The sequence below is a fragment of the Antechinus flavipes genome, chromosome 3, assembly GCF_016432865.1.
Source record: "Antechinus flavipes isolate AdamAnt ecotype Samford, QLD, Australia chromosome 3, AdamAnt_v2, whole genome shotgun sequence".
NCBI classification, from domain to species: Eukaryota; Metazoa; Chordata; class Mammalia; order Dasyuromorphia; family Dasyuridae; genus Antechinus; species Antechinus flavipes.
Genome location: NC_067400.1, coordinates 405,455,537 through 405,466,212, shown reverse-complemented (window position 1 = coordinate 405,466,212; position 10,676 = coordinate 405,455,537). Strand labels below are relative to the sequence as shown.

The window sequence follows — 10,676 nt, the reverse complement described above, 5'->3', positions numbered from 1 at the left end:
AAAATATAATTTCAAAAAGGAACTCAGAGAACAATTTCTAAGATAGAAAAAAAAAAGAAGGAAAGTATTAAAAAAGAAAATATCACAAATGCTATTTTGAGCCTGAAAAATGACAGCTGAGAAATCATTATTAACCTATATACCTATTTACATACTGGTATAGATTATAGAGTCATTTTACAGATGAAAAAACTGAGGTCAAGGTCACAGGGGTAGTAAATGCCAGGGTTGTGATTCAAATTAATATCTTCTGATTCCAAATCTAGCACCCTTTCCACTATACCATGTTGCCTATACTTAAAGACAATAGAAAATTTTCAGGAATAGTCATTCCTTTTCATTGTCATGGAGCAAACAGCCTCTCTTTATTTTAATAGAGAATCTTTACAAGAAGCTATGGCCAAAAAGAACTTTATCCCTCAATCAAGTGTTTGGTAAATATCTCTCAACTTAACATACATTTCACAGTCCATCACTATATCTATATTAGAAACCTTTCCAGATTAGTAGAACCTGACAGAATTTATCCTTTGCTGAGAAAGCTTCAAGAGTCAGGAGTTATTACCAAGACATGATATAGCCTTAAAAATATAGCCTTAAAATAAGCATATCTTTTTTTACATCTTCATGATTTCTTTATGTAAATGGCTCATGCATGCACTGAATATATCTTTGATTAAAAAACCAAAAAAGGCAAAGATAATAAGTTTTCAAGGCTTTTTATGTAACAGACTGCCATTTTGCTTTCATGCTTCTGAGAGGCATAGAAAGGGTAAAAAGTTCATGGTACTATTTGTTGCTATTTTAAAAGCATATCATTCAGTAAAATAAAATTCTGTCTTGAAACTTCTTAAATAATGTGTTTATCATGTATGCTAAAATAATAAGAATCTATGACAGATCCACCTGTGCAGTAAATTTTTTTCAATGATTCACCAAATTTTAGCAAAAAACCAAAAAGGGAAATACATATTTGCCCAAGGTGGTTGCCACTATAACGGAAGATATTTTGCAATTTAAATAGAAGATGGATTCCTCATTGATGATAAAAATTTATAAATGTTTTATTCCTATATGGCAATATACAAATGCATTAAATCTTAAATGCTAGCTTCTTTGGGGAAATCCATCATCATTTTTTGTTTTAAGTGAAATTAAAAGAGATTGTTTTAATCATCCACAATAATGTGATTGAAAAAATATATAATATTTGGATTCTGATATGCACCTGGAGGGATAGACTATTGAATTAGTACTTCAACATGTGGACAGGTGATTGACATTTATAAATAGGGTCCAGAAGACACTGGGCTGGATTACATTTAGGAAATTCATAATATTTTAGTGTTCCTATGCTGTTCAGTTATGCAAAATCCTATTCAACACTATCATGTTAATACTTTAATTCTAAATCATAGAACTCCGCAATTTCAGAAGAATCAAAATTTCAGGTGATCCAAATGGCAAAGAAAGACACATGGTACAGGTAAAGAAGCTTCAAAATATTGCCAATAACATGTCTTTGAAATGGCATAATATGTTATCATGGAAAACTGCCTAATAGCTTAGATCCTAAGGGGAAAATAGTAATTAAAATATACAATCATCTCAGGAGATTCCAAAATGAAAACTTCCAGAAACATAGCCAAATTCTAGAGTTCCTGTGTCAAGGAGAAACTATTTCAAGTGGCCAGAAAGAAACAATTCAGATATTGTGGAGCCACAGTCAGGATAGCACATGATTTAGCAGCTTTTACAATGAAGGATTGAAGGCTTGAAATGTGATTGTCTGAAGACCCAAAGAGTTAGGATTACAACCCAAAATTGAGAGAATTGAGGGCATTAAGCCAGCAAGTAGATAATTAAGGGAAATGAGTAAACAATACTGATTGGAAGAATACTAGTAGAAAAAGACAGACACAGATTAAATGATCAACTATTGTTTCTTCCCTGTTAAGATATAGTCAGTGTCAATTTTTAAAATGTTGTTAAATACTGACTATATCTAGGGGTTTCTGATTATTCACTTGAAGAAAATATCCATCATTTTAAGTGAGGCTTTTTAAGTTGTTGATAAATCTTCAACTTACTGTGGTGTTCTCTTTTTTTTTTTTTTTTTTTTTTATAATATATGATGGGTCTCTATGGGAGCAGGTTTCTTGGGGAGGTTTTCTAGAGGCAGCCTTAGTTTCCGTTCCAATTCTTGTCTCTTTCCTTGGGCCCGGGCAGCTTTCTTAGAGGCCTGCCTCTCTGCTTGATTCCAAGAGCTCTTGCAGCTTGTTCTTTGCCTCTGCTTTCTTCAGCCTCCAGCCAGCACAAAGGTGGAAGATGGAATGAATCTGACTCCGCCTCTGAGAGTGGGCTTGTGGGCTTGTGTATCTCCCAGAGCGCTCTCTGGCCCTGAGAGCTTCTTGCTTATATGCTGTTCACTGAGTACACACCAATCATTATATCACTGAGAAACCATTATTTGTTGTATGATTAAATCAATGCTAACTAGATTTAAATATTGTCTCCTCAATTTCACTTAGTATCTTGTTTCAAGGTCTGGCCCATAACATCTCCTCATAGGATCAGATCAATCATACTGGACCATGCCAAATTAGCTAATTATTGTCTCTATCAATTCTAATGAGTTAACACTTTATAAGGATTCCAACAACTTATTTCTTGATCTTGAAATATTTTTCTTTTTTCCCTTTGCAATAGCATTTACTAAGTACCCATTGTGTATCAGGTCCTGTGCTTTTGCTCTCAATAAAGTAATTGAACAATAAGTTACAGATATACTTAGTTTGGAAAGCTTGTTAAGTCCTTCATAGAGTTTTTCTACTTCCTTATTCTCTGTAACAAATGTTAGAGTATAAAATGTAATCATTGGGAAAATGTCCTAGGATTTGTAGTGCGAGGATCTGGATTCAAAATCAAGGTGGCAGAGCCATCATACTTGGTGTCATTAAACTTCACTGTCCTCATTTGTAAAATGGATCCAATAGATCTCTCAGGGTCCCTTACAGTTATAAATCTAGCATTCAATAATCCCCTTATTTTCATGTTGATTTGTGTCCCATTTACTAATAGCACTGCTGAGTGAGATGCCCAATGAAATACCATTTCTTGTTGCCTTTGGGTACATGATGAAACCAATTTTTTTTTATCTGACTATCTGAGAACTTGTGAAGCACCTTCCATTTAACTGATGCATCTTTGTCTTTTTTCTTTTACTTACAGTGACACTGTCCATAGTGATGTGATTTCTTTAAATAGGATTAACTTATAGGTTATTGGACAAAGATTTTATTTTAAGAAAATAATAGCTTAATATCTGTAGATAGTAGGGGCAGTGAGGTGGCACAGTGGATAGAGCACCAGCTCTGAAGTCAGAAAGACCTGAGTTCAAATTTGGCCTCAGATACTTAAGACTTCCTAGATTCTTGTTCAATTATTTGTTAAAAAAAGATCCCGGAGAATCATTAATTTGATTATAATAATCCACATAGAGATTTAGCTCTTTCTTTTTTTTAATTTTTATTTAATGATTACTTTATAATGACAACATTATTCCTTGCACTCGTTTCTTTTCCGATTTTTTTTTCCCCCTCCCTCCCTCCACCCCCTCCACCCCCTCCCTAGATGGCAAGCAGTCCTTTATATGTTGGATATGTTGCAGTATATCCTAGATACAATATATGTTTGCAGAACCGAACAGTTCTCTTGTTGCATAGGGAGAATTGGATTCAGAAGGTATAAATAACCCGGGAAGAAAAACTGAAATGCAGATAGTTCACATTTGTTTCCCAGTGTTCGTTCTTTGGGTGTAGCTGCTTATGTCCTTCATTTATCAATTGAAACTTAGGTCTCTTTGTCAAAGAAATCCACTTCCATCAAAATATGTCCTCATACAATATCGTTGTCGAAGTGTATAATGATCTCCTGGTTCTGCTCATTTCACTTAGCATCAGTTCATGTAAGTCTCGCCAGTCCTCTCTGTGTTCATCCTACTGGTCATTTCTTACAGAACAATAATATTCCATAACATTCATATACCACAATTTATCCAGCCATTCTCCAATTGATGGGCATCCATTCATTTTCCAGTTTCTAGCCACTACAAATAGGGCTGCTACAAACATTTTGGCACATACAGGTCCCTTTCCCTTCTTTAGTATTTCTTTGGAATATAAGCCCAATAGAAACACTGCTGGATCAAAGGGTATGCACAATTTGATAATTTTTTGGGCATAATTCCAGATTGCTCTCCAGAATGGTTGGATTTGTTCACAACTCCACCAACAATGCATTAGTGTCCCAGTTTTCCCGCATCCCCTCCAACATTCATCATTATTTTTTCCTGTCATCTTAGCCAATCTGACAGGTGTGTAGTGGTATCTCAGAGTTGTCTTAATTTGCATTTCTCTGATCAATAATGATTTGGAACACTCTTTCATATGAGTGGTAATAGTTTCAATTTCATCCTCTGAAAATTGTCTGTTCATATCCTTTGACCATTTATCAATTGGAGAATGGCTTGATTTCTTATAAATTTGAGTCAGTTCTCTATATATTTTAGAAATGAGGCTTTTATCAGAACCTTTAACTGTGAAGATGTTTTCCCAGTTTGTTGCTTCCCTTCTAATTTTGTTTGCATTAGTTTTGTTTGTACAAAGGCTTTTTAATTTGATGTAATCAAAATTTTCTATTTTGTGATCAGTAATGGTCTCTAGTTCATCTTTGGTCACAAATTTCTTTCTCCTCAAGTCTGAGAGATAAACTATTCTATGTTCCTCTAATTTATTTATAATCTCGTTCTTTATGCCTAGGTCATGGACCCATTTTGATCTTATCTTGGTATATGGTTTTAGGTGTGGGTCCATGCCTAATTTCTGCCATACTAATTTCCAATTATCCCAGCAGTTTTTATCAAATAATGAATTCTTTTCCCAGAAGTTAGGGGCTTTGGGTTTGTCAAACACTAGATTGCTATAGTTGACTATTTCTGTCTTGTGAACCTAACCTTTTCCACTGATCCACTAATCTATTTCTTAGCCAATACCAAATGGTTTTGGTGACTGCTGCTTTATAATATAATTTTAGATCAGGTACAGCTAGGCCACCTTCATTTGATTTTTTTTTCATTAATTCCCTTGAGATTCTCGACTTTTTATTGTTCCATATGAATTTTGTTGTTATTTTTTCTAGATCATTAAAATATTTTCTTGGAAGTCTGATTGGTATAGCACTAAATAAATAGATTAGTTTAGGGAGTATTGTAATCTTTATTATTTTGCTCGGCCGATCCAAGAGCACTTAATATTTTTCCAATTATTTAAGTCTGACTTTATTTGTGTGGAGACTTTTTTATAATTTTGCTCATATAATTCCTGACTTTCCTTTGGTAGATAGATTCCCAAATATTTTATGGTATCAACAGTTATTCTGAATGGAATTTCTCTTTGTATCTCTTGCTGTTGAGTTTTGTTGGAGATGTATAAAAATGCTGAGGATTTATGGGGATTTATTTTGTAGCCAGCTACTTTGCTAAAATTATGAATTATTTCTAATAGCTTTTTAGTAGAATCTCTGGGGTTCTCTAGGTATACCATCATATCATCTGCAAAGAGTGATAGTTTGGTTTCTTCATTGCCTATTCTAATTCCTTTAATATCTTTCTCGACTCTTATTGCCGAGGCTAGTGTTTCTAATATGATATTAAATAATAATGGTGATAGAGGGCAACCTTGCTTCACTCCAGATCTTACTGGGAAAGGTTCCAGTTTTTCTCCATTGCATATGATACTTACTGATGGTTTTAAATATATGCTCCTGACTATTTTAAGGAAAAGTCCATTTATTCCTATGCTCTCAAGTGTTTTTATTAGGAATGGATGTTGGATTTTATCAAATGCTTTTTCTGCAGAGATTTAGCTCTTTCAAAGAAAAAATAACAAAAACTGGTGCTGTGGCTTTAGCAAGAATCATTTATAAAAAGTTTTGAGGTAGTTAATATAAGTATACATGATAATCAAAAATCTGATGATGCACAGAAGCTGGTGGGAAGTAGCTGGAACACAAACTCACATTTGAAGGAGTTGAGAAATGCTAAGTTATAACAACATCCAGCCAAATAGGAATGGATTTCATGAGTGAAAACCATTAATCTTACCAAATGATGGTAGAAGTAAACCAAGCTGAAGGGAGAAGTCAAATAGATTGCTCTAACTACAAAAAATTATATGGTAGGGAAAAATTGTAAAATCTGTTCCTGAGCATTTTTTGACAACCAATTAATAATAATTTATTATTATTTTTATGTGTGATGGAAATGGACCAAACCTATGGTACTTTTGAGCAAAGACTACTGCTAAAGTAATAGAACAGATAAAATACAATCTCTTTTAGCAGATGGAGTCAGCATTTAGGTAGCAGAACAATTATATTGGAGCAATAAATGATAATGTTATAGAGTCAGTCCTGTTTCTGGGGCACTGAGTGACTGGCTTATTTAAACCTTTTACTATCTTTATATCTTGATCCTTCCCCGTTACTATTTCTAGAACTAAGGTGGCTATGGGTATACCTCTTCCTTATTCTGACAATTTTGGTCAGTTCATGATCTATATCTATTTACTCCAATACCTGAATGATGTAACTCCTCCCTTTTTGGAGTCTGCCTGGAAATTTCTGCTTTATTTTCATCTTTCCGGCTTCTATCTTCTTGATTTGATTATGCAAATTATCTTGGGCTGTTTCTTTATGAGTTTTCAAAAAACAAAAGGGAAGGGATAGAGCCAGCAAGTGCTCTCTTTGCCTTTTCTAGGGAAGTAGGAACAGCTGCAAGGGCAAAGATTGGTGATGGTTTAAGTCTAAACATTTTTTCCAAATTTTGAAGTGTTGGTGCCCAAATAGACTCAAGAATTATAAATGTCTTTATTAGATTATAAAAACTATATCCTCAAAATTCTTCTTGAATATATTTTGCTCAAAAATTATTTTCAAGGAACTATTGGGGTGTCTTTGAGCTCAGAGTGCTGCTCTCAAGAGTCTAGAGCTTCTATTGGCTCGAGTTCATGCTGATAATGTCAAAACAAGATGAAGGCTGGAGATGCCCACCACTTTTATAAAGTATTGATGCTTAGGAGAAGATTGTGTTAGTTACTTAGTAATTTCACTACATAGAAGTTACTATTTCTGATAACATGCTTCTTGATTTCTATGTAATAGAATATAAGGTACTTGAGGGCAGAGATTGTTTTGATAAGTTTTTATATTTCCCAGTACCGAGCACCGTCTTGCCATATAGGAAATATATAGATCTTAAGTTCTTTAGATTTTAGAAGGTTTTTGTAGATCTTCCTAGTTTTGATTTAATTCCCATATTCCTACTTCTGCATTACCTCTTGGTCTGCCATGTTCCTGAGAAACTCCAGCTGATAGTCTGTCATCTATGACAAGCTTGTCATTTATGCTCTTTTTTGGATTTTGTTTTGGACTTTGTCCCTTTTTTTTAAGTTAAGGTTATTTTTGTTTCCCCTCAGGTCCTTTGGCCAACTTAATAACCAATATATGTTAATCAAAAGATATAGGGGATATGACAAGATGATGGGTAGTTCCTTGGGAAAGCAACAAGCATTTCTGAAGCTATTACTCTGAGCTAGGTACATAGTAGATGCTCAGTAAAGATGTGATTATAATTGAATTGCACATGTATAGATTATTCTTTGATTATTGCCTATATTATGATTGTTGTCATTTTTGATTCTCCAACATTAAAAAAAAAACCTGCCAAATGTAGAGCTGATTTGATATTCTTCCTGAAATACCTACAACTATGACACACCGGAGAATTGCTAGATACTGCATTTAAAAGGAGGGTGCTCAGGGCAGACATCTCAATTTTTGACCCCTACTCTATACTTCTCTGAATTTTTATCATGTTTCCCCACTTAGCACAGTCCATTGCATATAGTAGTAGCTTAATTTTTACTGTCTGAAATTGGGTTTATCATCTGTCAGGGGATTTTTGTATGTGTCTTCTCTAGATTTTTCCTGCTACTCTACTCTTACTTACTCTGTAAAGTATTATTTATCTACTAGATCCTTCCCACACCTATAAAACCCATGTCTCTCCTTTCCTTAAAAAATCCTCACCAGATTCTACCATGCTTCCTAGCTATTGTCATATAATAAATGACTCAGTTAAACTTTAAAAAGCCATCTATACTTCTTTTACCTCTCAAACTCTGCTTAAACTTTGCAGTCTGGTTTCCACTTTTATCATTAAACTGAAACTGCATTCTCCAAAATTACTAATGATCTTTTCTCAGTTATCATCCTTTTAACCTCTCTGCAATATTTGACAATGTTAATCACTTCATCCTTGATAATCTCTCTTCTGTATCACTGTCTTGGTTCTTCTAAGAGTCTATCTGTTCATTCTCAATCTTTTTTTTTAAATTGAATAATCAATCTATGTCATGCCTACTAACAAAAGGTATCCTTCAAAAGTCTTCCTTGTACCATCTTTTAGTTTCTCTCTAGATTCATTAATCATATCAGCACCATTGGGTTCAATTATCATCTTGATATATATAATTCCCAGATCTATGTATGTATCCATAGGAATTCCAGTCTTGTATCACCGACTATCTATGGGACAATTTAAACTAAATATTTTGTAGGAATGTCAAATTCAACATGTCAAAAATAGAATTGATCATTCCCCCTAAGCCCTATCTTTCTATAGAATTTTACTATTTTTGCTGACATTACCAGCCTTCTGCTCTCTTGAATAGAAGATCCTTGAGGTTAGAGACAGGTTTGCTCTTTCTTTGCATTTTTAATGTTTAGCACAATGACCATCACTTTTGCTTATTGATTCTGATGGAATCATGGAAACTTAGAATTTAATAACAATGCTTTTTGTAATGTCCTGGCTAGCTCTCTGGAAGATCTCAGGACTAGCCTTGATCTTAGTGGAGAAGTGCAGGAGGCAGAAAAGCCACCAAGAGAATGATCAAAGATGGAATGTCTCTATTTCCAATCCTCTCAGCCTTTGAATACCTCAGTATGATTACATCATTACGGCACAATAAGTATGTGTGAATTAGAGAACCGTTACATCACCATACTAAAAACTAAGTATATGTGAACTAGAGAATCATCATCTCATTAATCACACTGAGTTAACACCCTGCTGTAAGTATCTCTGCTTCAAGTATACTTTTCTCAGGGTTTCCCAATATCTTCCGTCCTCTACAATTATTAGCTCATGCCTAAAAAGAATCTGATCTAAACAATAAAGAAGAAATTATCCAGTTTTTCTTTTTTGTTATTCATATTAAGCTTTTCACATAATTTAAGTTAGCCTGGTCACATTTAGGAAAATATAATTTAACTCATTTCAAGTTGGAGTTATCATTAAATTTAGTTCAGAGGGATAAGATCAGATGGTAGCCACTTTGCAAGACAAATGCTGAAATCCAAATTGAATATTTGAAGTGTCATGTATTTGTTAGTGGGAAAAATTAGATGAAGAAATCAATGTCCTGAGGAAATAAACCATTCAAGAGTTGCTTATATTGGTCCAAATGTTAGTCACCCCAAGTATAAGTCACATTCTAAAATTATTTGTTTGGTTTTTTTGCTGAGGCAATTGGGGTTAAGTGACTTGCCTAGGGTCATGCAGTTAGGAAGTGTTAAATACCTGAGGTCAAATCTGAACTCAGGTCTTCCTGACTTCAGGGCCAGTGTTCTATCCAGTGTGCTGCCTAGCTGCCCCCAAATTATCTCTTTGTAAAGTAAACACACACACACACACACACACACACACACACACACACACATACACACACGAATCTTGAAAAATAACATTTTAACTACTATATTTTAAAGAAGAAAACACGGCAGTTATTAGCTGTGTATTAATACAAAGTATTTCATCAAAATCTTATTTTGAAGACTCACTATTTTGATGTTCCTGGGTATTTGAAGACCATACTGATGAGTCACAAACTGTCATGGATATTATCATAACAGACATGATTTGAACTCATGCCTTTTAACTCCTTATGTCTATCCTCTAAAGATCATTCTAACTAATGTTCAGAGAAACTCCTCTGTCACAGAATTTTTCCAAACAAAGCAACTCATAAGAACTATTTACTAAGTAGTGTAGAGGTTGTAATCTGTGTCAGTAAAGGGTACCCAAATTAATTGAAATCATAGATTTTAGTATTATGGTTAATAATAATAGTACATTGTGGTAAACACAAATTTATGAATTTTAAGAGGTGACAAAACATCAGCAAATGGTAAGGAACTGTTCTTCTTAAATTACTTATCCTTATTGCAAGACAGTAAGATGATTAGTTACCCTGACATTTGTGGTTGAAATTTGACTTATTATATATGTTTTCTAGCAATTTGAAAAGAAAATTGTATTTCAAAACGATGCCTCAAAAATTGGGGGATAATTATGGCATTATTTTATTTCCAAAAGGTAAATGTAAATGTTCATTTGAATAAAAGAAAAATAAATTGAGGTGAATCAACTAAGCTGCTCTTTCCTTTGATATCTTGTTGCCCTCCAGCACTTTACAATGTGTTCATTAATTGTAGAAAATCCCAGCAATTTCCACTGTGTTGTAGTTGCACTGGGAAGAAAGCATTCTTGAAAA

The 10,676-nt window shown here is 33.9% G+C and overlaps 1 long non-coding RNA gene across 1 annotated transcript in view; it reads right to left on the bottom strand.

Annotated features, from left to right (window-relative positions):
- The window catches only part of LOC127554498 (uncharacterized), a 67,787-nt gene that overhangs the window by 44,673 nt on the left and 12,438 nt on the right, over positions 1-10,676 (bottom strand). The window lies entirely within an intron of this gene.